This window comes from Halictus rubicundus, chromosome 1, assembly GCF_050948215.1.
Source record: "Halictus rubicundus isolate RS-2024b chromosome 1, iyHalRubi1_principal, whole genome shotgun sequence".
Taxonomy (NCBI): Eukaryota; Metazoa; Arthropoda; class Insecta; order Hymenoptera; family Halictidae; genus Halictus; species Halictus rubicundus.
Window position 1 is genome coordinate 6,800,484 of NC_135149.1, and position 24,954 is coordinate 6,825,437.

At 35.0% G+C, this 24,954-nt stretch overlaps 1 protein-coding gene across 4 annotated transcripts in view; it reads left to right on the forward strand.

The window, feature by feature from the left end:
- Positions 1–24,954, forward strand: part of Pgant9 (polypeptide N-acetylgalactosaminyltransferase 9) — a 537,713-nt gene that overhangs the window by 458,145 nt on the left and 54,614 nt on the right. The window lies entirely within an intron of this gene.

Genomic DNA, 24,954 nt, shown 5'->3' on the forward strand with positions numbered 1-24,954 from the left:
GATAGAATTTGATAAGATAAGAATTTGAATGAATCTAGCCGTGGCTACACGGCACAGCTCTATTTTTTAATTTATGGTACAACTTCGTACAGATTTATTTTAGAAACGTGATACAATTGTTACTTCGATCTCGAGCAAACTTTCTCTGTACCCAAAAAATTAAAAACGCACTAAAGTATCATCTATTAAAATACGAACTAGGGCGGAAAACTCTTTATAATTGCGGTATTAATTGAAGTGATATGAAACTATTTACAGTGACGTGAGCACATTGTTGTGCTCACCCGAACAAGACAAAATTAAACAATACTTATAGTAAACCGTGTAACGACGGTCGATCGGAACCTCATGGCGAACAGCACTTTCGCGATCAAGAAAACCATAGCACGAGAACGATCGAGAAAAACGAAAAAAAAAGAACACCCTAGATCGGTACGCGACAACGCAAAACGAACCACACACATACCGCCCGCAACGCCATCTATCCGATACATATTTCTAACAGCATCTCATTGCGTTGTAATTAACCCTCCGACGACGGAAGCAGGGTCTATTTTGACCCAAACTATCAAAATCGCCATTTAATTGCTGAATTAAATTAAATTAAATGAAGCTGTTACCTTGCAATGATGCTGTTACCTTCGGAACAACAGAAAGGCTTATGTGTCTACAATAAGCGCTCTCGGAAATGTATTTTTCGAAATTGATAACTAAAGCAGTCGATGGTCCTGAACATTATCAATTATACAATTATAGTAGTACAACCGAGCGGGGGGGGGGGGGATTCTACGACTAAATGAATCGAAAAAAGTAACAACATTTTTTTCGTTTGACGCATCGTTTCTGAGAAAATCGAGTTTAAAGATCCGTCGGGTTTGCGTGCTATAGTATATGCAGAAAGTAGAGTTTCCATAATCCGTAACAATAGCGATTTTCTCGAAAACGAAGCTACGGATGAAAAAATATATGGTTGTATAGATTAGTTCCGATATAAGACGATGGCTCGGGATTGGCTTTCGCCGTATTTCGGATCAGGGTATCTAAGCAGCTTGACTATGTTCTCGAGTGGGCGACGAGAGAGAACACAAGAGGGGATAGAGATTTCCGTAGTTCGAAAGAAACTTCGTCGTCTTATATCGGAGCAAAAGTGTACCACGATTTCTGCCTCACCCTGTAGAGTTGTGAAGATGGTCCGTCTTCCAAAGCAAACTTCGAGAAGAGCGATCGAGGTAATACTCGCGATTTAAACATTTCCAAACGACAAAACGCTCTCGGAACCCGATCCGTTGATTTCCCATTCAGATTCGAATCCCGGAACCACCGCCATCATCTTGTTTTTCCATCTTGGTACCGGGCGGTAGTTGAAAACTTCCGTAATCGGATTCCGTTGGGCGTGCACGCTTCATACGTTTCCACAATAAACCGTTTCCCGCGGGCATCGCTGTGTCGTTTATGCACTTCCGGTTCGGTCTGCATTAATCCGGATCATGCATATGGGGGGATGTGAATGCATGCATGGCGGCCACGTTTAAGTGCGCCGATGAATTTCGCGGGCGAAGGGAGTGGGCGACGAACAGCCCGGCGACGGTCACCGTCGCCGCGCTTGCGGAGGCTGCAATTCATCCCGCGAATTACGACCCCAGTCACTGTTTATGATTAATGCGATGTTTCTACCTGGAAACACACATCGCTCGACACGATGGCATAATCCATACGTTAATTAAACGACGCCGCGAGAGACGTCATCGGCCGAGGAACGGTACGCTGCCCCGGCGTGTACGCCCACCATGCTACCACGTTGCTGCTACTCTGTCTACAACCCACGGACACGAAATTATTTACACGTTCCGGGTGTTGCACCACCGGCTAATCGCCAGATATCAAGCTTGTGTAAATTATACAGACTGGGCTAGAACACCCGGCGAGACCCATTGTGCGAGAAGAAACGCTGCGAGGGGATGCACAGAGGATTGGGGTGAATCCGAGAGGGTGCGTTTCCTGCGAACTTTCGTGTTCCTGGCTCTTGGATTCATATCCCAACAGCGCCGAAAAGATTTTGTGGCCCCCTTGTACAGGATCGATTTGATTATAAACTGGAATAGTTTCTAAAGGCTTATTAATATTCGTACACTCTTTGCAATAGAATATCGTTTTGAAATTTGTACCAGACGACGTGAATGTTCTTAATACCTTGCACTTGTTTTGTGGTTATAACAATTAGAAATTCTTCGTCGTATAGAATTTCATAGAAAAAAAGAAGGTTTATATTTATTGTATGCATATGTTTTCTCCAAAGGAGAATGTTGATTACAATAAAATAGAATTTTATTTCCGTTTAAAAGAAATTAATAACTACACTGCGGATCTTTGTGCAAAATAAAAAATTTTTTCTTCCAATAATTATTTTATTAAGCTAAAACCAATACGCTGATGCACTTAAATCTTTTTAATATATCCACTGCTTTAAATTGTGCTTACCCACTGTTGTCATAAATGCATAAAATCCACAGTCTATTAATAACATACATATTTATCAGATTGTGTTTAGAATCTTCATCACGAGTCTGACTCGATATTGTAGGGCAAGAGGTTAAGGGGTTTACTAGATGATGCGTGAAAGGAACTTTTGTAAAATTGCAAATTATCCGAAAAAAATTAAAATATCCGTTTGGTAGATATCGTATGTAAAAAGCTTCGAATTGGTTAATACAGAAACGAACGAAAGGTGACGAAAGATGCAACAATCTTTAGATTTGTTAGAATTATAATTTGTAATTTTGACATTCATGATCCATTTGTAGTTCATGACATTTTAGATTATATTTATTAATTAGATTTAGATTGATATTGTAGATTAATGGAATAAATATTATTGGTTCGTGACATTTTCTATAGCAGTTCTGTAAATTAGAATGTCCACAGCACTTCAGGATTAAGGGGTTAAGAAATAAGTGAGGTAGAATTATATACGGACGTGTGAATGACAAGTGAAAATGAGGCGTGAATGATTCAGCTGGTAACGTTCAATTAGAGTACTCGGCAGCTTGTAAACCAAATCATTTTGCTGAAACAAATTAAAACGAAATACCAGATGAAAAATCGACTTTTTTACGCGTCCGAATAAACGAACGTTTCGAAAATATTGTGAAACAAGTCCGACATTAAAATGCAAAAATTGACGAAGCTACAGTGCTTGCGAGTGGAAAAATTCAAGCCTCTCTGCAGCTCTGTCGAGCACCCAGTTACGGGCGTGGAACGTGCTCTCCTCGAAATTTTTATTCAATGGCCCTCGAAAAACTGCAGTTTTTTTGTTGTTGTATCAATTACATGCGTTTATAGTCCTTGAGACTCCATTCTCCCGAAGGAAATATGCTTTCGTTACGTTTAGAAAAATATAGGGTAAGGGACCGAATTACTGTGAGGATGCCAATTACTGTGCCTATACTAATTACACTTATTTTTAAACGATAATGAATATTAAAAGAGAAATATCAAATTTTTTCCATTAAAATCGATATATATTTTATACGCAGTGATTGGTACCCCTACAGTAATTGGATCCCTTACCCTACATTTATTAATGTTCAGAAGAAAATTAAGCAAATCATGCCTTCTTCTCATGTGTCCAACCCCTTAAACATAATTTTCCTACATTTTCGTGAACAACTTTGATATACGATGACTATTATCACAGTTGGTCATCAAATTTTCTATTTTTTAATTTAAGCATAGCGTATCCGAGATTTAGAGTTCAAATCATTCTTTAGCTTATCCAAAACGTAGTTCCTACGAGGAAATTATCACAAGTTTCAGAAAAATGAATCGTTTGGGTTGAAAATTTTGGGGGATATTATTCAAACTATTATCTAAATATTTCAAGAGTTTTAAATATTTATATTCAGTTGGTTAATTATTTTACATTTATTGAATGAATATGTTTGACACTTTTAACACTTCCTTGTATTAAATATGCGTGAAAGAACATTCTCTTCGTTTTCGGAATGAATGAATGGCCACTACAGTCTAAGAAAGTAATTAGGAAACGAAGATTATTATAGTTACATGTAAATCGGAAAGATAAATTTCTTATAAAAATTTATATTATAGTTCAAGGTAATTTGAAATCAACATAATCGCACTGTACTTTTTCTGTCTACAAATTAGCAGTCATTTTAGTTCCCAATTGCATACAATGTTTATTCATGTGTTATATGCTTTAATAGTGTCCTTGCGTGCCAAACAAACATGATGCAAATGGAAAATGATTAATTCTGTACATATAGTACACTACAAAATATAATAGACTTAATGTCATGTAAAAATGTACTGAATCGATCGTGAGAGATAAAAGTTAAATAGAAATGTATGTCTTTACGTAATAATTTTAATAAATTGGAAACAGTGTGCTGATGTTCTTAAATTCCTTTTATTCATCCACAGTTTTAACCTCTTAAGCACTGTACGCCACTATAGTGGCTTCCGTGGAAAACATCAGTTTGAATGGTAACACCACTATAGCGGCTTTTGAGCCATCTGTTAGAGTTGGTACGATATACAGCCGGGATCTGAATCAGTCTTATTTAAACAAACACTGACTTGTTAACTAATATTGCACAGCTTTATTGTAACGTACACACGTGTCGTGTTTCGAGATAGAGAAGAGAATAAAAAGTCATAGAGTGTACAAAAAGAATAGAATAGAATAGAAAGAGGGCGCGCAGACTGTTGAGTGGATGTGGTGAATTTAAAATATCTAAATATAAAATATAAAAATAAAATTCAAATGTACTTAAATATAAAATATCTAATATCTTTCTAATACTTAAAAGGTTAAATCTCGTCATGAAGATATGGCAATATTTTGTGTTATGACGAGTATGCTCATCAAGCGTAAAAAGTAGTTACAATTTGCTGTTTAAATTGCAATTTTAGTGAAAACTAAAATATATTCGTAAACTTCAAGATGTTTGAAATATTTGGAGGCCAAGACGAAATAAAAGGAACGAACAATAATTTTTTATAAATATATTGTTTTTTTTTTATAGTCACCACTGAAGCCATTACGGATTCATATACAGGGTGTCCCAAAAATGTTGTACTTCCTTGAAAGGGACGATTCCTAAGGTCATTTGAAATAATTTTTTCCTTTGCGAAAATGTTCTACAACTTAATTCCATATTATAACAGCTACACATACTCTGTGTTTGACAAGTATACTCGTCATCGCTTAATTTTTGCGACGCAATTTAGGTACACATTTTTCAAAGTGGTCGCAACAGCGAATCCGCAGTTTATTAATTAAATTTCCACTAGCCTCTGTTACCGTATATTTTATCATCAACTTTTACCTGTTTGAGTATGTAATAATACTTTTTCAGAAATTCGCTGGTACATGACAATTGGTGGCAACAGTTCTTTGACAGATGAGGTGAAAATCCCTCCTTAATCGGCTGTGAAAATTATGGAACAAAATCTGCGGAAGGGGTTGGGTTCGGCAGAGGGTCGAGGGTTTAATCCCCGAAAGTCCCGATTCATCCGGCAGCCAACAAAAATTTGAATTGGAGTTACGTCGACGCCGGGTCCGCGCGAACTGCCTGCGTCTGACGTTCAGGAAACCTAAATCTGCATACGCGAAAATATAGGAATTTGTCCGGCGGAAGCCTTCAGAGACAAACCGTTGCGGCCGCATTAAAACTTCTATTCTAATGGTCCTATTCGGCCCCCTTCCTCCCCCGTTTCTATCCTCACACCGTCCATTATTAATCTTCCGTGCGAAAGTTGGCAACGCCGGGATATTAATCACGGGACAGAAGCATCGCGGTAATTCCGTTGGACCTACTAATCACGAGGCAAGACCAATTAATTCGTGGCGACGTACGAGAAGGGCCGACTGGGTGGCGCAGGGGGGCGCTGCAATGCTAGCGTTACACTCTTATGCATTTTTGCTATACACCTTATATTAGTTTCACACGTTTCGTTAGAAATTTACTGCACCTTTTTTACCTGCCACGGGCCCGCTAATTGTAGTGTTCCATAACCGTTAATTAATTTCTTACATTCGTGTGTGGTGACAGTTTACAAAGAATGAATAATTTTGATCTTTGCAGTGATCAACTTATTATATACATTTGTACGAATTGGTGTGTTCATGTAGAAACAATTTTTAACTAAAAATGAAGTTACATAGAATATTTTTTATTACTTATTATCACTACACTGCGGATTTTATGCAATTATGACAAAAATGATTGACTCTAATTTCAAACAGTAAAAACATTAGAAGAATTTACAGATACTGTTATGTTGTAAATCTATCAAACGTATGAAGAAAGAAATTAAATTTTTATTTCAGTTTGTTGCAATTCGGATAGAAAGTTTTCATTTTGCATGAAGATCCGCAGTGTAATTATATCACAGTACAGATATCAACTATTTCAAACAACATAAAAGAAGATAAAAGTGGAACAGTCGAACATAAACGTGTTCGTCGTTCACAAAGTCATATTCAATGTAGTTCTCAGCTCGAAAACCCTTGAAAAATATGAATATTTACCACTCAAAATATTGACTCTAAAAAACGCACATACACAGTGAGGCAGTAAAAATTTCCACCTGAAATAACTCATTATTTATCGACTTTATCAAAAAATGTTTGAAATTAAATTTATTGTATCCGAGGGAGCTCATTAGAAAAGTAAGATTTTTTAAGCCCTTATGTTTTCTGAGATATCAAGGTGACCTTGAATTTTTCATATGACACTATAGTTTTTTCTCGCTACATTGTAGTGCTCAAAAAGACGAATTAAACGATCCATAACAAAGTACCTTCAATTGACCTTGAACCTCGACACGAAACATTGAAATGAAGTAATTCAGTTAAATACTCTCTGCAACTTTTCACTTCGTTTCGAGGGTCAAGGTTAATCGAAGGTCCTTTGTTACAGGTCTTTGAAATTTACGGTCATTTGAAAAACTCAAGGTCACCTTGTTATCTCAAATAATCTAAGACATTAGAATAAATACAGTTAATAAGTTACTTATTTCAGGTGGCAATTTTTACTGACTCACGCTGTATATGTATGAGTGCTTCATCACCCACTCGTTGGCTAGACAAATAATAATCCTTCAAAGTATTGATTCTAAAAATGGTGCAAAAATATGCAGCATTTCATTTTAAATAAATATGTTAAATTAGAAGATAGAGGTATACAAGATTTTACAGTGTCTAAAGCAGAAAATAAAGCGTGTATCCGGGTAAGTAGGTCAAAAGTGCCCCCAAACCAAACTGAATTTGTCAACATGGTATAATATGGGTGAGGGGGGGGGGGGGGGGGGTTAGTAATGGGATGACAAAGAAAATCAGGTTTTTCCGTAATTTCTCTTATTCTCTTCAATCCAAAATTCTGAAAAAATCAGGTATATTTTAGCTGTTAGAATGCACATCTATAAATTTTTTCAGAATTTTTGGTTACGAAACCGAATTTTAAAAAATTTTTAAAATTTTGAAATGCTGATTTCTTGGAGAAGTTATGATATACTAAGTTTATATTTCTACAGTTTTAGCATTTCGTTATGGTTGTTAACATATAATTTTTGATGTAGAGTGACGAGTAAAAGTGTAAACACACTTCGCTAGTTTTACATGAAACGTGATAATACAACCTATTTTTCAATTCAATGATAAAGATTAGGTACTAATAATTACAAAGTGAATAGCATAAACAAAACACAACAGTTTATTTTCGTTAATATTAACAATATACAGAATATTTATATAATATGTTTTGCACTTTAATTCTAGCCTATGTGGCATACCATCTATTAAATTTTTTATCATTTCCGGCTCAATGTTGTACCATTGTTGTTCTGTCCTTTTCCACAATTCATGAACACCTGAAGGTGGATTGTCATATTTTGCTAGCTTTCTTTTCACAATTGACCACAAATTTTCGATTGGGTTCATATTTTAACAACCATAACGATATGCTAAAACTATAAAATTATAAACTTAGTATTTCATAACTTCAACAAGAAATCGGCATTTCAAAATTTTCTTTATTTTTTAAAATTCGGCTTGAAAGCTAAAAAATCTGAAAAAATTCATAGATGTGTATTCGAGTAACTAAAATATGCCTAATTTTTGTCAGAATTTTCAATTGAAGAGGATAAGAGAAATTACGGAAAAACCTGATTTTCTTTGTCAGCTTATTAGTAGCCCCCACGTGGACATATTAGGATTAAAAATTGACACAAAATATTTTCTATGGATAAGCTATCGAATGGCCTATTGCAAATTCAATTCGATATGCGGACACTTTTCATCTCCTTATCCGGCTACACCCTTTCCAATAAAATTTCACATTCTTTTACAATGTCTCTGACAAAATCGAAATCGTTTTCGCAAATTGAGCACGTATGAATGTCTCCAACGTTGTAAATAAACTCGCTCAAATTCGTCCATGCTCAAGATTTCCCGGCACGTCGGTATCGGCCGCGTGTCTCTTCTTCAAGGTCCATTAGTCGAAAATCTGCTGCGGTTCCAGAAAACCGTCCAATCTCGATGGCTGTTCGATGTCGTCGTCGCGTCGTCGCGAAAGGGGGATACCGTTGAAACGACGGAACGGCACGGGACGGTAGCAAAGAGACGACAGAAAATGGTGGGGATGACCAAAGAAAGATGGAAAGGAAGACACAGATGAGAGCTGGTCGTCCAATAAGCACTCGGAAACTTGGACCTCTTCCAAAGGGGAAGTAATACCTTGGTCTACTCTAGCTGGAGCTGCCAGCATCTTCGACAAACTGTAGCCCGTCTCCGCTACTAGTTTCGTAGCAGCTAACAAGAACCATTGTCTAGAGATATGCCGATAAGTATATTAGTTCGCTGCGTACCCGGACAGCTTTCGACACCCCTTAACGAGGGTCTTTCTTCGAACGCTGGCCCTCTTTCAGCCGGCACTGACCCACGGATTCAGAATTTCGCATCAAGTTCTTGAACCATGCAGACTGTAGCATTAGTCGTGAACATTTCGAAATGTTTTCAATAATTTAACGGAGCTCAATAAGCAATTAATTATATTGTACACGTAGCTGTAAATATGCGTACGGAAAATTATGTGTAGTATTCCACCATGTCTATTGATGTCACCATATTTTAATTTTTTCTACTTGTGGAAGGACATGACATGATTCTAGAATTATTAATAAAACAGCATTGGGTAAAATATAAAGAAAAGTAAGTAAAATATACCGACGATCAGAGTTAAAGCATCGCTAAACTTTTCATGGTGTCCTTAAGGTTATTGTAACGCTGGGAGGACACTTTTCATTTAAGGTGCAATAAAAGGGCAACAAAAAGTCGCACATTACATTTTATGGGGCCGTTACAGAGGGAAGACTTCAATCTTTAAATCTATGGTAATTTTAATCGCGAGAAAAATTGTTTGAACTCCGTAGAAATGTTTAAATTTACAAAGCTTGTTAGACAGAGAATTTTTACTTTCCACTCCATATCTAAAAAAAAAAAATACACTTACGGAGATAAAAGTGAAGGCTTTTAATACTACAATTAGAAACAATTTCTGAGTTCTTATTTAAGAATTATAAATTGTATAAAAGTCAATGAAAGTCCCAATGAGTGTCACTTCGACCGCTTGGTACTTCTAATCTTATAAATCTAAAATAAATTGATCTGAAATTGTAAACCTGGAATAACCTACCTAAATTAAATTATTCGATTTCTCTACAAGAAATGATTGTAAATTGTTGACAAATTTAAATTCCACTTAGAATCTAATGATTCTTGAATTTTTATCACTAATGTATTATTTAAAGATATTTGGTGTAATGAAATTCACAGTACAAATATTTGACAAAGTGTACCAGATTTTTTAATCTAAGTTTCACACGTTCAATATCGTCTCGTTGCTTAAAACAATGTTCCAGAAAATTTCACTTTCGCGAGCATAATCTCGTTCAGGCTCCAAATTTCGTGTCTGAAGTCCCCCTAGTTCATCTCTAGGTGATCCTTGAAAACTTCAGAAAGTATTCTCTGAGACTTCGCGAGCAGTATATCACTGCGGGCTTGTGCCATAGTTAATTAACCCGGATAGGAAGTGTCTAACACTGAAATATTAGTTCGACCGATGCGGCGGTAGTTTCTTGTTACTTCGACAATGTGTTTTTACACGGAACAAACGAACGTCAATTAATCCCCGAAGCAATTAATTTGGTCTAACACGATTTAATTATGTGCCGATAATCTTCCTGGCAGTCCCCGTTACTGTCACGTCCGAGTGAAATAAATACAATTTCAATGCGGGCAAATTAATTGAACCGCGTTTAATCCCGTTTAGAGTGGTGACGCAGAATATTGTATTCAGATTATTATTCTCATGAATTTCACTATATGCCCGGTCGTCATCGCCAAGAACGGAATTTAACACGCGTGGAGGGTCCATTTAGCTGAAAACGCTTGCGTAAATGTGTTCGCTGCGCAGTCCATTAACATACATTAATGGTCAATTTATTGATTGCCACGTGTGCTAAGAGTTTTTAAGGATACCGATTCCTTCGTCGGAAACGTTTAAGTTTCTATGTAAATGAGATACGAAGTTCACTGAATGGCAAAAACGTGGCAATTAAATATTGTTAAATTAGATATTGTTAATTGCAAAAATGTGGCAATTAAATATTGTTAAATAATATTTTCTACCATATGATTAAGGTAGGAACAAAATTTTATAATATAATTAGACTCGTAAGAGATATTTTTATTTGATTTTTTTCACAAGAGACATCCTGAATGGAGACATATGATTCTCCTTTATTTTAACGTTTATATAATTATCTTTCATAATAGGAATTTGCATAAAGACCTGCAGTCTAATTATGAATTTAATCCTCCACAAATATAATTGAAGAATGCGAGACTTTTCTGTATGAAAAATTAACTAGTTGACACTTTGCTCTTCTGACTAACCATTTCTAGACATTACTATTGGTAACGATGGTGTAAATATTCTTGAGAATGGTGAGGTATTATTCATTCTGTACATTCTGCAAATCTACAGGCAAATGATATTGATTATTGCACTATGTATACGAAAAATGTAGCAACATGCTTCGTAGTGACTGCAAGTAGAAACAGTAAGTGTTTGTCAGACATAATATTAGTTCTCCAACTTTCGTTCTTTTAATTTCAGTGATTAAGGTTCTAATACTATTGTGATGATAATTTGCTAATATATTTGTATATATTTCTAATCTCTGAAAAACAAGATATAATAATGTTTACGTTAATGAACATTATTATGATTTGTATTTTAATTTGACCACGAGTCAATATTTTTTTCAATTCTGGTTCGAATCATAGAACTAGAAATGTTCGCAAAATTTGATTAGTTATTTCAAAATACACGGGATTCCGAAATAGACCGTTCAAAATGCGAACGTGCGGTGCAAAGTTTTACACCCAGTACATTAAAATATTAGCGAACTAGTAAATTGAATTTCATTTCATTGGTTTCATGTCCAAACAAATGTCAGTCATGCGTTCGCTAGTTAATGTAGCTAGATATTGCTATTTGCTGATTGCTAATTTCATGTGGTTGTTGGGGGCACGTTTCTAACACGTAATTTGGTCAAAATTTCCACTGGCAATAAACTTCATTACGGCGAGCGTGATACTTTGCTCTGAATATGTTGTAATTAGAGCATGAAATTCGTGTACACATTCACCCACAGTTTCCCTCATGCATTATAATAATCTCGTCAAATGAAATTAATGATATATTATTATTAATATTGAGTTTCTGGAGCAATCGGTACACTGGCGCACCGTCCATTAATTTTACCGTCTCTTTGCCGTTTGCGAGAAATAATGCGATAGGCTTAAAGATAATTTCAAAATTAATTCAGTTTACCATAATAAACGCTGTTAGATGTTAGTATTCTCAGAAAATTTTTATATTGAACTTCAGCAGGCTTATCTTCGGCCCACAGAGTACGAAAACAGATTTATTGTATCAAGTTACATTTTCAATAACTTAAACAAATTATAATAATCGATAACCACGCTGGGTCTTCAGACAGTTGGGAAAATTGTTATGGACAACATTTTTACTCGAAAAGATGTTAAATAAAGGATATCCATTCAATTGAACACGAAACGCGCGAAGAAATTATATTGAAATTAGTTAATATTTAAAGTGCATGTAACTTCGAAACTATTGACGCTGTTTTAATGAAACTAGGACTGTTAGCGAGCATGAAGCCTGCGCTTTAAGACGATGTCTTTTACATTACGATACGATGCTTGGTTCCTGAGATACCGTCGTGTAAAGACAAAAGCAATTTTTAACATTTGACTATCTCTTTCTCTCTTGCCCGGGGTATGTCTTTCTCTCTCTCGCACTCGTCACTGACCTACCCCCTACACGCCGTCATTTGAGGCAAGTCAGTTTTCACTATTACTATTAGTGCGTACTATCGTGATGAATGATCCCCCCCCCCCCCCCCACTTCATTCGTATTACGTGAGAACTTTGATCACTTATATCTCGGGAACGGATTAGGATATTGAGATGGGACAAAATGCATTGAAAAGGGCATCGTGATACAGTGTCGGTCATACCCCATTAACACAGGACCAAATTTATTTCGTAGAACATAAACTATATCACATACTGTTCACATTAGTCGCCACATTTTTTTTCAAATTTACAAGCATAACTTGATTTTTCGTCCCTATGTCATTTCTGTGGCAGAAATAAAATATAAATTACTATTTTAATAAGGAAAGACATTAATTAAAAAAGTGATTCTCTTGTTTTAGCAATAAGAATTAATGTATTATTCGGGATGAAATTTATTGAAAATTTTGTATACTCCATACACAGAGGAAATATTTTTACTTTTATTGTCCTATCGTCGAAAAATATCTCGAGAGATTACAAAAGAAATACAAATTTCTAAATGAAGCGTGTAACTTTAAAATTCAAGAACAAAAACCACAAATTATTTTTGCACCAACCAACAGCTTTAACCGATCATTCTAGTTTCTGCGAAGCTAACTTCGGCTCATGCGAAACTGGTGATCGCAAGTAAACGTGTTAGAAAATTTCGTTCGAAGTTAAAGACGGCTGTCGATCAGACTTTCCTCGCTTGCAATATGCGATCAACTTAGAGCTGAAAGGTAGATGATAGATTGTGTTTACCGGTAATGAGTCAACATTCTAGCGCCGTTATCGCTGCTGGCATATGCCGGGAGAATGCTCGGAGCGCCAACAAGCATTCTTGTTTGCATCCAGTTTCTACGTGCACGCAGAATCTCTTCAATTGTGTTGAGATCGAGTTCCACGGAAAAGAATTTTTACTTATCAAGATTCTCTTCTACGTATATTACTCGTAGCGTTGCGCTCCGTAATAGTCATCTTAGTTTGTATTTCGTGCAAAACAAGTTTCACCAAAAAGTTTACTAGATCAGCGTATTAAAAAGAAATTAGTTCAGTATTTATTTTATACAGTTAAAATATTTTTATTCTAGTAGAAATTGCTTATTAGAAACGAATTCGTTCAATACAATGAAAATTATTTCATACAGTTCAAATTTTTTTTTATTTTAGTATATTCTTCATGTTCATACTAATTACGTTGTCAACAGCAATTTAGCATTGAGATTCTACTTAATCATAAAGAACAGCAACTCTGCCACAATTTTCCAATAATTAAAATTTTATTTAATTACAAACAACTTCCAATTTTATTATTTTAGTATATCCTTCACGTTAATGTAGATAATAATTGCATTGCTAACAACAGTCCATCGTCCAGATTTTATTTAATTATAAGGAACTTTTGAGTTCTTTTTTTGAAATGAACTTCTCTCATCGATAACTGCTTTGAGCAAGCGAAACAGTTTTTTTTTCATCTATAACAGTTATTGAGGAGGATCCATGTTTTTGGACACTAATAACTGTTATTTGTAACCAAAAAGTATAAAATAAAATAAAAGTATATATTGACAACTGTTATAAGTGATCGAAAAGAATTTCTCTCAACGATAACATGTACCAACAAGAGAAAAAATTTTCGGTTGCTTATAATCCTTATTTGTAACCAATATGGTTCTAGTCGATGAAATACTTGTTATTCCATGACTTTTTTTTTCTTTTTAGTTATAACAGTTACGGTACCTGGTATGCGTACCTATAATAATCGAGTTGCCACCAGCAGTCAACGAACGAGAAAGAAGCTAGTTGAAAAGAAGGAAAAAAAAGGAACACAGCTAAACACGCAATTTAATTAAGAATCACATAAAGCGTGAAATATTAATTTCATTAAAATTTAGATTGCTCCATTAAACCGCACTTGATTTAGCAGAAAAAAAATATCGCGGCGTAAAAACATAATTAACTGCTCCGTTGAAGAACGAAGTACCCGCGACCAACGAAAATAAACATTTATGCCCATAATTGAGAATCAACTTTCGTCCGTTGTTTTTCCGTGTAACAACCCAGGCTGATGGAACTCGCGGCGCGCGTCTCAATGATACGAATTGAAGTATTATAATTAACACAGTTTCGCACCGGTAGGGTTTATTTTTTCCGTCGCGCTCGGTTCACAAACGAATTCGCAACGGAACAATCAAGCCACGCGCGATGGAGCACAACAGTCGCAGCGATTCATTTAGTAAATTTTCGCGAAAGTTTATTCTGTCCGCGGCTACGTTGCCGTCGGAGTTGCTACAATTGGATTCGCTGTATGCAAAAATGATCGCGCCTCGGCCATCCTCAAGTTAATTGTCTTTTTTCTACAATTTTTTTTAACGCGTTCCCGCGTTTTTCTGCTCGCGAGGCCAACCTCGGATGGATTTTCCGCAATGCAAATATGCACATCAAAGTGCTGTCTGTATTTTGCTTACGAAGCTTATTTACGTGTTTTTCATGGCTGTGCTGTGTCTAAAAGATGCTCAATATTTTTCTTTTTAATAACGATCTCAAAAGAATTTATCAGTTTATATTACTCGAGGTAATTAGTTGCTTTGCGAATTGCTATTGTTATTGAGAGAGCGATTAATAAACCCTCGATTGTTAATCTCTGATTTTAAGAAGATTATTAAGACATAAAATAAAAATTGTCTGCATTGCCATAAACCATAAAAATTAATGAACATAACATGTGATACTTTGCGAAAATAGAATCAAGTTAACTTTATTAAATAACTTGTATTAATTAAATTTAATTGCTGTTTTATAAAAGCTTTATAAACGTTGCGTTTAATAAATTCTTGCAAATGTTAGTATTATTGGTTTTAAAAATGATTTCATTGAATGTACTAATTTTCCTCTTGGACTGTAGCTAATACAAAATATTATAAAATTCAATGAAGCTAATGAGGAGTAAAATAAAATAAAATAAAAATGATGGTAGATTCGGCACGTCAACTGACTCGAACGGGATTGATGTACCGTTTCAGATTACGAGACAATTCTCTAAATATTCGAAATATTTTGAATTTCAAAACGGCCTATCTCGATATATTAAAACGAACACAATACCAGAAAAACCGAGAAAAAATAGAATTTGTGTCCACGTTTCAATTATTTTGGTCCGGTTCAATGAATCGAGTCGATTAAAACCGACGAATTTAAAGTTAATCTCTCAACAATGAAACTGGCGAAAATACCGGATAAAATATTTGTCTGCCTGTTTCGTGAGTGCAATGATGAAAGCAATTTCGTAGGTATATACATGTATATGTATTACAGCAATGATTTTTGTAACATTCTCATACAACATAGATCCTAAAAAAATTTGGTATATTTAACAGATTGTACCAAAGATTGATTTTCAAGTTTGATAAAACGATAGTGCTTGTCAAATATTCAAAATGTATTTGAATACTAAATTACCGATTCTCGAGAAATTGTCAACATTTAAACGACGATACTCCTGTTATAAAAAATAGTACAATAATAAATTTGGACTCTTTTCAAAACTTGAAGTCCCCACTTTCGCAGACCATCTTTTATTGTTTCTAGGATATTTTTGCACGAAATAGCAGGTGAAAAACTCGGGACACGGTTTTAACCGAAAATGCTACAAATTGAATCGTCTGTGAAAGCGTCAGCAAAATTTTTTCTCCCAATGAATCTGATACAGATTTGAAGATTGTACCTGCTCCTTTACAACCACTGCTTGAAACTGAACCTACGATTTTTTTGCTGTTTTATAAAACAAAAAATAGGAAAAAAGGTTGTGTACCTTCCACTTGGAGCTCAATAAATCGAGTAGGAAAAATCTTAGATCAAGTTTTAAACGTTCGATGCAATGGGGGAAATTCAATCTTTAAATTCACATTGGTTTCAATGACGAGAAAAATTTTGCAACGTTTTTACATGCGATTCAATTTGTAACATGTTTGATCAAAAAAGTGTTTCAGTTTCCCAGTCGCTGTGTCATGCAAAAGTATCTTGAACAATTAACTATGAATGGCGAAATTTGAGGCTTGAAACTTCAAAGTGAAGCCAATTATATTATTGCACCATATTTTTACGAAATTATCAAAGTTTAAATGTCGACAATTTCTCGAGAATGGGGAATTTAGTGTAGAAATATTAGGTTTTTGCAATTAAAATGACCGTTTTTCATATTTGGAAATTCCCGTCTTTGTATTTTAGTTTTTCCACGACAGATGGCGCTGAAGCAGTATAATATGAAAAATATATATCTCGTACATGAATTTGCGTGTATAAGTTTCTTGATATTGTACAGTGTACGTAATTCAAAATCGATTTTCGTTCACCATGGAAAAAAAGGAAATTCGTATAATTTACTTGTACGAATTCAAACTTGGACATACTGCGTCTGAAGCAGCGAAAAACATAAATGCTGCTTTTGGTGAACGTATAGCAAGTGATCGGACCATAAGGCGTTTGTTTGAAAAATTTCGTTCCGGTGATACAAATCTGGAAAATGAGCCTCATTGGTCACAAGCTAGCAGCTATTAAAGATTCAGGTTTAGAAGAGATAGCTGAAAGGGACTCACGTTTAACTATTCGGGAAATCGCGGAGAGAACCAATATACACTATTCAACTGTCTCCCGACATCCGAAGAAATCTGGATCTCTACGAAATCTGGATAGTAATGAAGTGTAAATTGATCGACGAATATTCTTGTTGGTCTCAGATAATTGATGCGGTACACATATTCCTTGCCTATATGCCTTTCCCATTTCGTGTAGGTGCCTTTGGATAGTTGACCATGTGGACCCAAGGCTTCTCGATAATTCTTGTATACTTAATTTTGGATCAGCTTCCACTCCAGATTTTAGGGTGTGTCATTATCAAATTCAACTGGTCGTCCACTTCGAGGCCTGTCAGAGAGATCATAATCACCAGCAGTAAACTTTCTGAACCAATGTTGACACTTGTTGACCTTCAATATATCTCCATAAACATCGCAAATTTTCTTTGTTGTTACCGTTGCATTAAATCCCGCATGAAAATGAAAAAGTATGCAATGACGAATATGATCCTCGGAAGGTACCGACGCCGCCATTTTATTACAGGGTTGTAGAAAAAAATTCTACTTTTTAGAATATTTTGAACACAGGCTGCTTTACCGAAAACTGTAAAAGAATACGTGCAAAACAAATTCTTTGCAAATAATTGATTACTTATGGGTACCCGTAATATAATGTATGAAAAACTGCGTGTTCAACAGATAATGCTCGGCCACATATTGCAAAACAAACTGTAAAAAGTTAGCAGAGTTGAAGCGTGAAGTTCTCCCTCATCCTCCTTATTCGCCTGACCTGTCACTTACTGATTGCTATTTTTCAAACATCTAGACGGTTTTTTGATTGGAAAAATATTCAAAGAAGAATGTGCTGTAAAAACAACATTTGATGAATTTATTGCCTCACGCGTATTAGATTTCTACCAGAAAGGCATCGAGCCACTTGTATCACGATGGAAGAAGTGCATTGATGTCGATGGAAATTATTTCGATTAATGAAGTATGAATAAAGTTTGCAATATAAAAGTTTATGTTAAAGATTCAAAAACGGCCACTTCATTTGCAACAACCAAATACTTTGTAGATTCACTGTGTAACCAACGTGGCGCGCAAAGCGTTTAGTAGAAAAACGTGTGGAACAGCCGAGGGTTAAGAAATCTGTGGGGGTACACAAAATTGACTATTACATTGCTGTTTATCACGAGAAGCTGTCAGCAGCCGTGGGTGCTAACAAAATACGGAAACGATTCACTCTATATTCTCGTGTAGACGATTCTATTCTCCTCGCGTGCAAAAACTCCCATCAGTTAGCCCATGTTCCGGCATACACACGCATCCTGGCGTCTTTCTACGTGGCCAGGGAGGAACACTTCATCATGGACATCCCTATCACATTCACGGCCGAAAGTCCGCACCCCTTGGCCATTACGGATCTTTACGACGCCCCATGGGTCGGCCAGCCCAAGGGCTGCGAAATTCCTCTAGTAGACTAATTGAAACACCTATCCGGGATCTTTTGACACGCACCCGGCCCTGAGTTATGGCGCCGAAGGATGTTCCCGACGATAATGATACCGCTTAGCAATAGATTTCAGTTAGGCATTCGATCACGCCATTCTGTGGCCGATTCTCCTTACTATTCTGTGCTTAAATATTTCCTCTTCGTTCTTGAAATTTGCAGCTCATATAGTGTCACAAATTTCTAAAATTTACATTGTTCACTGTAGCAAAATAAAATTTTACTTTACTTTTTGACCAAGGTCAGAAATTTATTTTTTCAGGATTAATGTTATTAGGACTTTTATTAGGTGTACGCGGAGAATGAAGTATGTAGAAGTAATAGAGAACAGTAGGAACATTAAAAGCATTTGAGATCGTCCCAGTATTCGCATCGAGTTATTAAGGTTATTAAGAGATTAGAAAAGTGCTAGATATTTTTATTCAACATCTCTTTCTCATAATTAAGACTGCGAATAATGTTTAAGGGAATGGTTACTCACAAAAAATGTCACATAACTTTTTATTGAGCACAACACTGTCTTCTTAACTCTTATATTCAGCTATTCAGTGTACAAGCGAATACATCCGACCATAAATAAATGCGAAAAATAAATTAGGAAATGTTCTCGTCCGCAAATGGTTAATATAGAAAATTTTGCGCAAAAATCCGCAGTCTATAATTAAACCGGCACAAAGTAGTCGCTGCGAGTGCTGGATGGTTTCAGTATTAAATTTCCTAAATTTCTTCATTTCGAAAATTGGCGGATATTTGATCGTCTCGGGTAAGGGGAGGTTGACAGTTTGCCAGAACGCCACTAAACATTTTTTTTGTTCCGGCGGTCGCGTGGAAGCACGTGCCGGTCCACAAAAATTGACTATTTCCAAAGGACTGGCGCGCATTACCCGGTTCGCTTTGCAAATGTTAGCTTTGCCAGAAATGGTCCTCGCGCTTCGGGGATACGGGCACGAGGATCGCGGGCATGGGATCGTCAGGTTTTGCGGAAACGAGGGGAGATTAAATACCGGAAGACCATCGAAAAATGCGGAGGAGAGGACGGAAGGAGTTCCGGGTTCCGTTTTCTCATTCGATAATCCCGGCTGATTTCCAGGCAACCAACAATGGAGGCCCTTTTATGGTGGAGGCGGTAAAGAGGATATCATCGCTGTTGAACGGCAATCGAGCAGAAACGATCCGCACTGTTTCCACTGGCTTAAAGGTTTTTCCGCTCCGCGTGGCCGCGGCAACACGCTCGTGAAATTAACGGGCCGCAGTGACAGTTGCACGGAACGATGTCGGACGGTTTTCTACCGTTGTCTGCCATAGCACGGCCAACAGTTTAATATTGCACGAGAATCGCGGAGACCGTCTTTTTTGACCATTCACTCGACGGATCTTGTAATAGTCGAAATTGAACGAAATCGATTCAGATCACCGATGTTTTACTACTATTTATTTACAGCGGTGCTTCGATCTTTGAACAGAAACAATAGAATTCTTTAATTCGATTTGTAATCTTTTCGACAGATAAATTGTCAGACATTTTTCTTGTGCTTAAAATTTAAAGGTAGATGTTAATTAAAATGGCATGTGCAAGGAACACATAAAATTAGATATTCTGAAGACGGTTTTTTTTTAATGAAAATGTAATAAATTATTTTATGTGCAAATTCCGAAGCAGCAGAGCGGCGACATAAACACCTTATCCTAATTTCACTTGCGATACATCATGATTCACTTTGAGGAGAATCCTAGACGTCGATGTCAAATAGTGATCGATTTGACGTGCAATGACCTACAAGGGAAAATTGCCTCTCTTTCTCGGAATATTCTGACGTCAATTTTTCAAAGATTTAATATTCCCAATTAACGCGATAATGTATGAAGTTCCTCTCAAATTGTCGAAAAAGTCTACAAATAAAGAAAATCCTGAAAAACATTAATTCACCATTAATAAATAGGTAACGCTTTAAAAGCCTGGGTAAATCATTAATTTGTTGCAACGAAAAATCTTCTATAGAAGAATGACTTTTATTTATTCATAAATAGAATAATAAGAAATAAATAAAAATATTTATTAATAAATTAATAAATAAAATTATTTATTATACAAATAAAATTTTTTAAAATATAGAAATTTATAAATAAATAAATTATAAGTAAATGAGTAAGTGTGTGAGTGTTTATAAGTAAATTTATTCATTATTATATTTTATGAAACAGCGTTTTTGAAGTCTTATCCTATTAAAAGAAAGAGAAACGTATAAATACGTTTAACTTTAAAAGAACACGAAGGCAAGTATATTTATTGTGGTTACATTTCGCATTTTACTTGTGCCTCCCACAAGATATTTAGAAAATCGGTTTACGAGATCGATCAAATACAGTCGATTTCGTCACAGCTTTTCCTGCTTGTGTATTGGAACATTGAAGTGACTTCTGCAGCGTTTTCCTTTAGAAAGTTCATTTCAAAACCATTTTTAGAGATTTGTCGTTGACTACCTATAACCTCAATTTTTCCCATTACTTCTTTTAAATATGTATTTCATCGATAATTTCAGTTTTGAGAGCTTTCCAGAATGAAATTTTGTTGAAGGAGTAGAAGTAGTTTATAAATTCGTTTTAATGTTAGGCATTTAGTGAAAGTTTAATTTATAATATTATATGTTCCAGTAAACTTTGATCTTCTTACCAATAAACCTGATATTCATTATGCAATGATAGGGTATAACCGACAAAATTACATAATTTATAGTGTATTCTATTAATCGTGGTCTATTTGATTGAAAATTACTCTGGTATTATTACTGTTCATGTTAATATCAATATTTCAGGATATACAATGTTGCTATTTCGTTGTGTATAACACAACAATCGACTATGTCAATATGTTTTATATTAAAATCGTAATATTATTGGATACTTGTGTTCTATCAATAATACTGCTGCGCGTCTGACTATATACTGATTTATCTACTGCAAACAATTTCAAGCAATCACGTATACGGAGTATACACGTTCTTGTGCTCGAGATACAAATGCACACAACAGCATTTATCAAATATATTTTATACCACGTTCTATTTGTTTTTCAATACTTTCCATAAACAAAAGTAATGATTCCAAACAAATGCATCTATAATCCATCATGGAGAATAATATATTAGTCAATCTCAATATCTCAATTAATTATTACTACAACAAAAATATCATATTATGCAACATCCGAGCCTTTTACCATGCATCATATGTTTTTATATTTACGGAAAGATAAGTAATGTGAAAGGAACAAATTAAATGAAATAAAAATTTCTTGATTGTAAATAAGTGTAAAATATAGTATCTTGAAAGAAATAATTCTCTATGTTGGTTCAACATGAACGAAGTAAATTAAATAAAATTTAGTTAATTTCAAGCAGCCACATGTACAAAGATAATGTCATTTGAACAATTTGTAAAAATAGATTGAATAAAATAAAATTTTCTTATCTGTAAGTAGCTGCATAGAAATCAATGAAGAGCTAAACTAAACATCAATAAATAAAGCAAAAAGTGTCTTAAATTTAATATTAAGAAATGTGTAAAGATGTAATGTGATAAATAGTTATATTAATCGATATAATAGGGATGAATAATATTAAAACATTAAAAATGTATAAATTTAATTAATAAATAACAAAATAATGAATTAAATTAAATTAATAATAATTAATTAACGAAAAATCTAGCGAATCACGGTTTGATGTTTTCTGCTTTATAATTAGTTCATTGTGGCTAGAATGTTGATAGGTAACTGCTGTGACTCGAATACTGTCGCTACCTTCTTGTCTGACTATGGTTCGGCGTATCTACTGCACACACGTTCTTTCCTACACAGTCGCATCGCCCTAAGCCCACGTAAGCTGCTTCTATATTTCCTGTTGCTTGTTCGCTGCACCCTCCCGCTATTCACAAAACCGAGTTGGCTTACAGTTGATGCCATGCAAATAGGCAAATATAAACCGCAAAATGATTTCGTGCAAATGGAACCACGTTCGAAAAAATGGCTCGAGTTTAATGCACGCAATGACTGAAACGGTGACGCCTTTGTGAAGTCCGTCGCTTTAAAAAACTTCACCTTTGACCGCGGTCCTTTTAAATGATGCGCTATAACATTGCTCCAAATGATGATTACCTTTTGATAACGACGATTCATTCTCTGGGACCTATATTACCTTACAATAATCCCAAAAAAAGTGAATGACTTATCCCGCATCGTGAATATATTGTATTATTCAGAAAATATTGTATCTAATGGCTATAATTATTTTAAATATTCGGAAAATATTAATTAAACTCTTAATTAATATCTGTTATAAATATGTTTTATGTGACATGTTCGATTCTAAACTATAATGAATGTTTGTATAACTTCAAAAATAATATACTCTGTAAATGGTTATGCACTTTTAGAATTAATATATTATTTTATACCATGTCTGTTTTTAAATAAATCGTAAATTCAAAATACCTGGCTAGCGCGAGACAATATTACAAAATGTATAGTTTATAATATAATATTCAGAGTATAATATAATTGCATTTTTGACTAATATTATTCACGAAAATGAATTGTTCTTCAAATAATATATTGTGGTAAAAAAATATCTTTGCATTTTAAAACATACTAAAATTATATAACATCATCTTCTAATCATTACATTGTTAATGTCTACAGAATTGCCTAGATTTATAACGAACACTTAGGAAATGAGAGGAAGTAGGATGTAAAAGGTTTGGTAGTTTTAAAATTTTGGTAGGAGATAGTCAAAAAATATATTATTTTATTATTTCTTGTGTTTCCACTTTTTGGTTTAAACATATCCAAACCTCTGACAAGTTGTATGTGGTATTTATGCAGGTGAACATAGACAATTTATGTTAGTTATACTGCTAGTGGGAATTGTAGCAGCGGGCAGGTGATTATTCCGTGAAAGAAACAAATAGATACGATGGCGTTATGATGGCTTGAATAGAATATATATTTCCAACACTATACAATATGCACGAGGACTATACGGTGGTTTCCGAACGACTGACGCATCCCGACTCTTTTTTTTCTAAAAATTATTTTTTTGTTAAAATTATTAACTATATTGGTAAATATAATTGTCTGTAAAAAATTTCCTGTATATATACATTAATAACCAAACTATGAGAAGTGCCGAAAACAGGCCGTTTGTCGGCACTGTGCGCCGGGACCGCGCCACGTGCGCCGTCTACAGTTCGGTATCGCTCAAAGAGAAGACCTCAAGAAGCCGCGCTTACATTGTTTACAACAATTTGTTTAATTTTGAACATTTTTGCAATTTGTTACATTTAACTGTCAAAACACTTGGTCGATGCTCAAAATTTTTCATTTAAAATAAATGTGCTTAATAATTAATCTCAATATTACTGATCATTAAAAGAACTTTTAAGAGTGAATAGGAACAAGAAAACGTTTTGTACATTTTATTTTACACAGTTTATAGATTCGGTGAACGAGGGGTGCACATTTTCTTGTCTTTAAAATTACAGTAAATGCATCGAGATACGCGGTATACTTAAAACTAAGTACTTCGTTTATGGTCGTTCCGGTAACTATACATCCAGGTTCAAAGGTAAAAGGCACACACAGATGCCCGTAATAACTAAGGAACAGAGAAACTTCACTGTTTACGGAGCGTATTATCTACATTAGCTTTATTAGGCGATACGCCGATGCCGCGGCGCGGCGTATCAAACGAACCCACGGAATCTTGGCCTACAGGGAGCTCAGAAATGTGTGTACACCTCCTGGCCGTTTATTCTGCCAACACAGTGGTTTCTAATCGCATTACCGTATTTTGGCCCCTATCGTTCCGTCGGTATCTCTTCTCCGTAATCCGTATCTTCCGGTCGATGATGGGATTAAGATATTAATACCGTACCGTCGAATTTATAGCTGACTCGAATACTTATTCGAGAAACTTGCCGGAAGCGTGGTCAATTATCGTGCTTTCCAATTGCATTTGGCTTTGGTTCACTGAATCAGAGAATTCAGTTAAATACACTTTTTAAATAAATAATTTAAATAGTTTGCTTATATCAATGGTTTATACTCGTTATAGTTTAGTTGAGTAATAAACAAAATGATAAACGACAAATATTTATTCATAGAAGTTCGTACTAACAAACACTGTTACGAATGTACATGTGTAAACTTATAAAAATCGTAATACATGTAAATGGGGATGATAATAAATTTTGTTTATCTTTTTTTACATTAGAAACATAATTAATATATGTTTTGTATATACATAAAATTACAAGTAAATACAATAACAAAATCTTTGTTACAGTACATACAAAGTTTCGTTTGTCATGATGAAGGTCCTGTTGGAAAAAAAATTAACTTTGGCATTACAATTTATCGA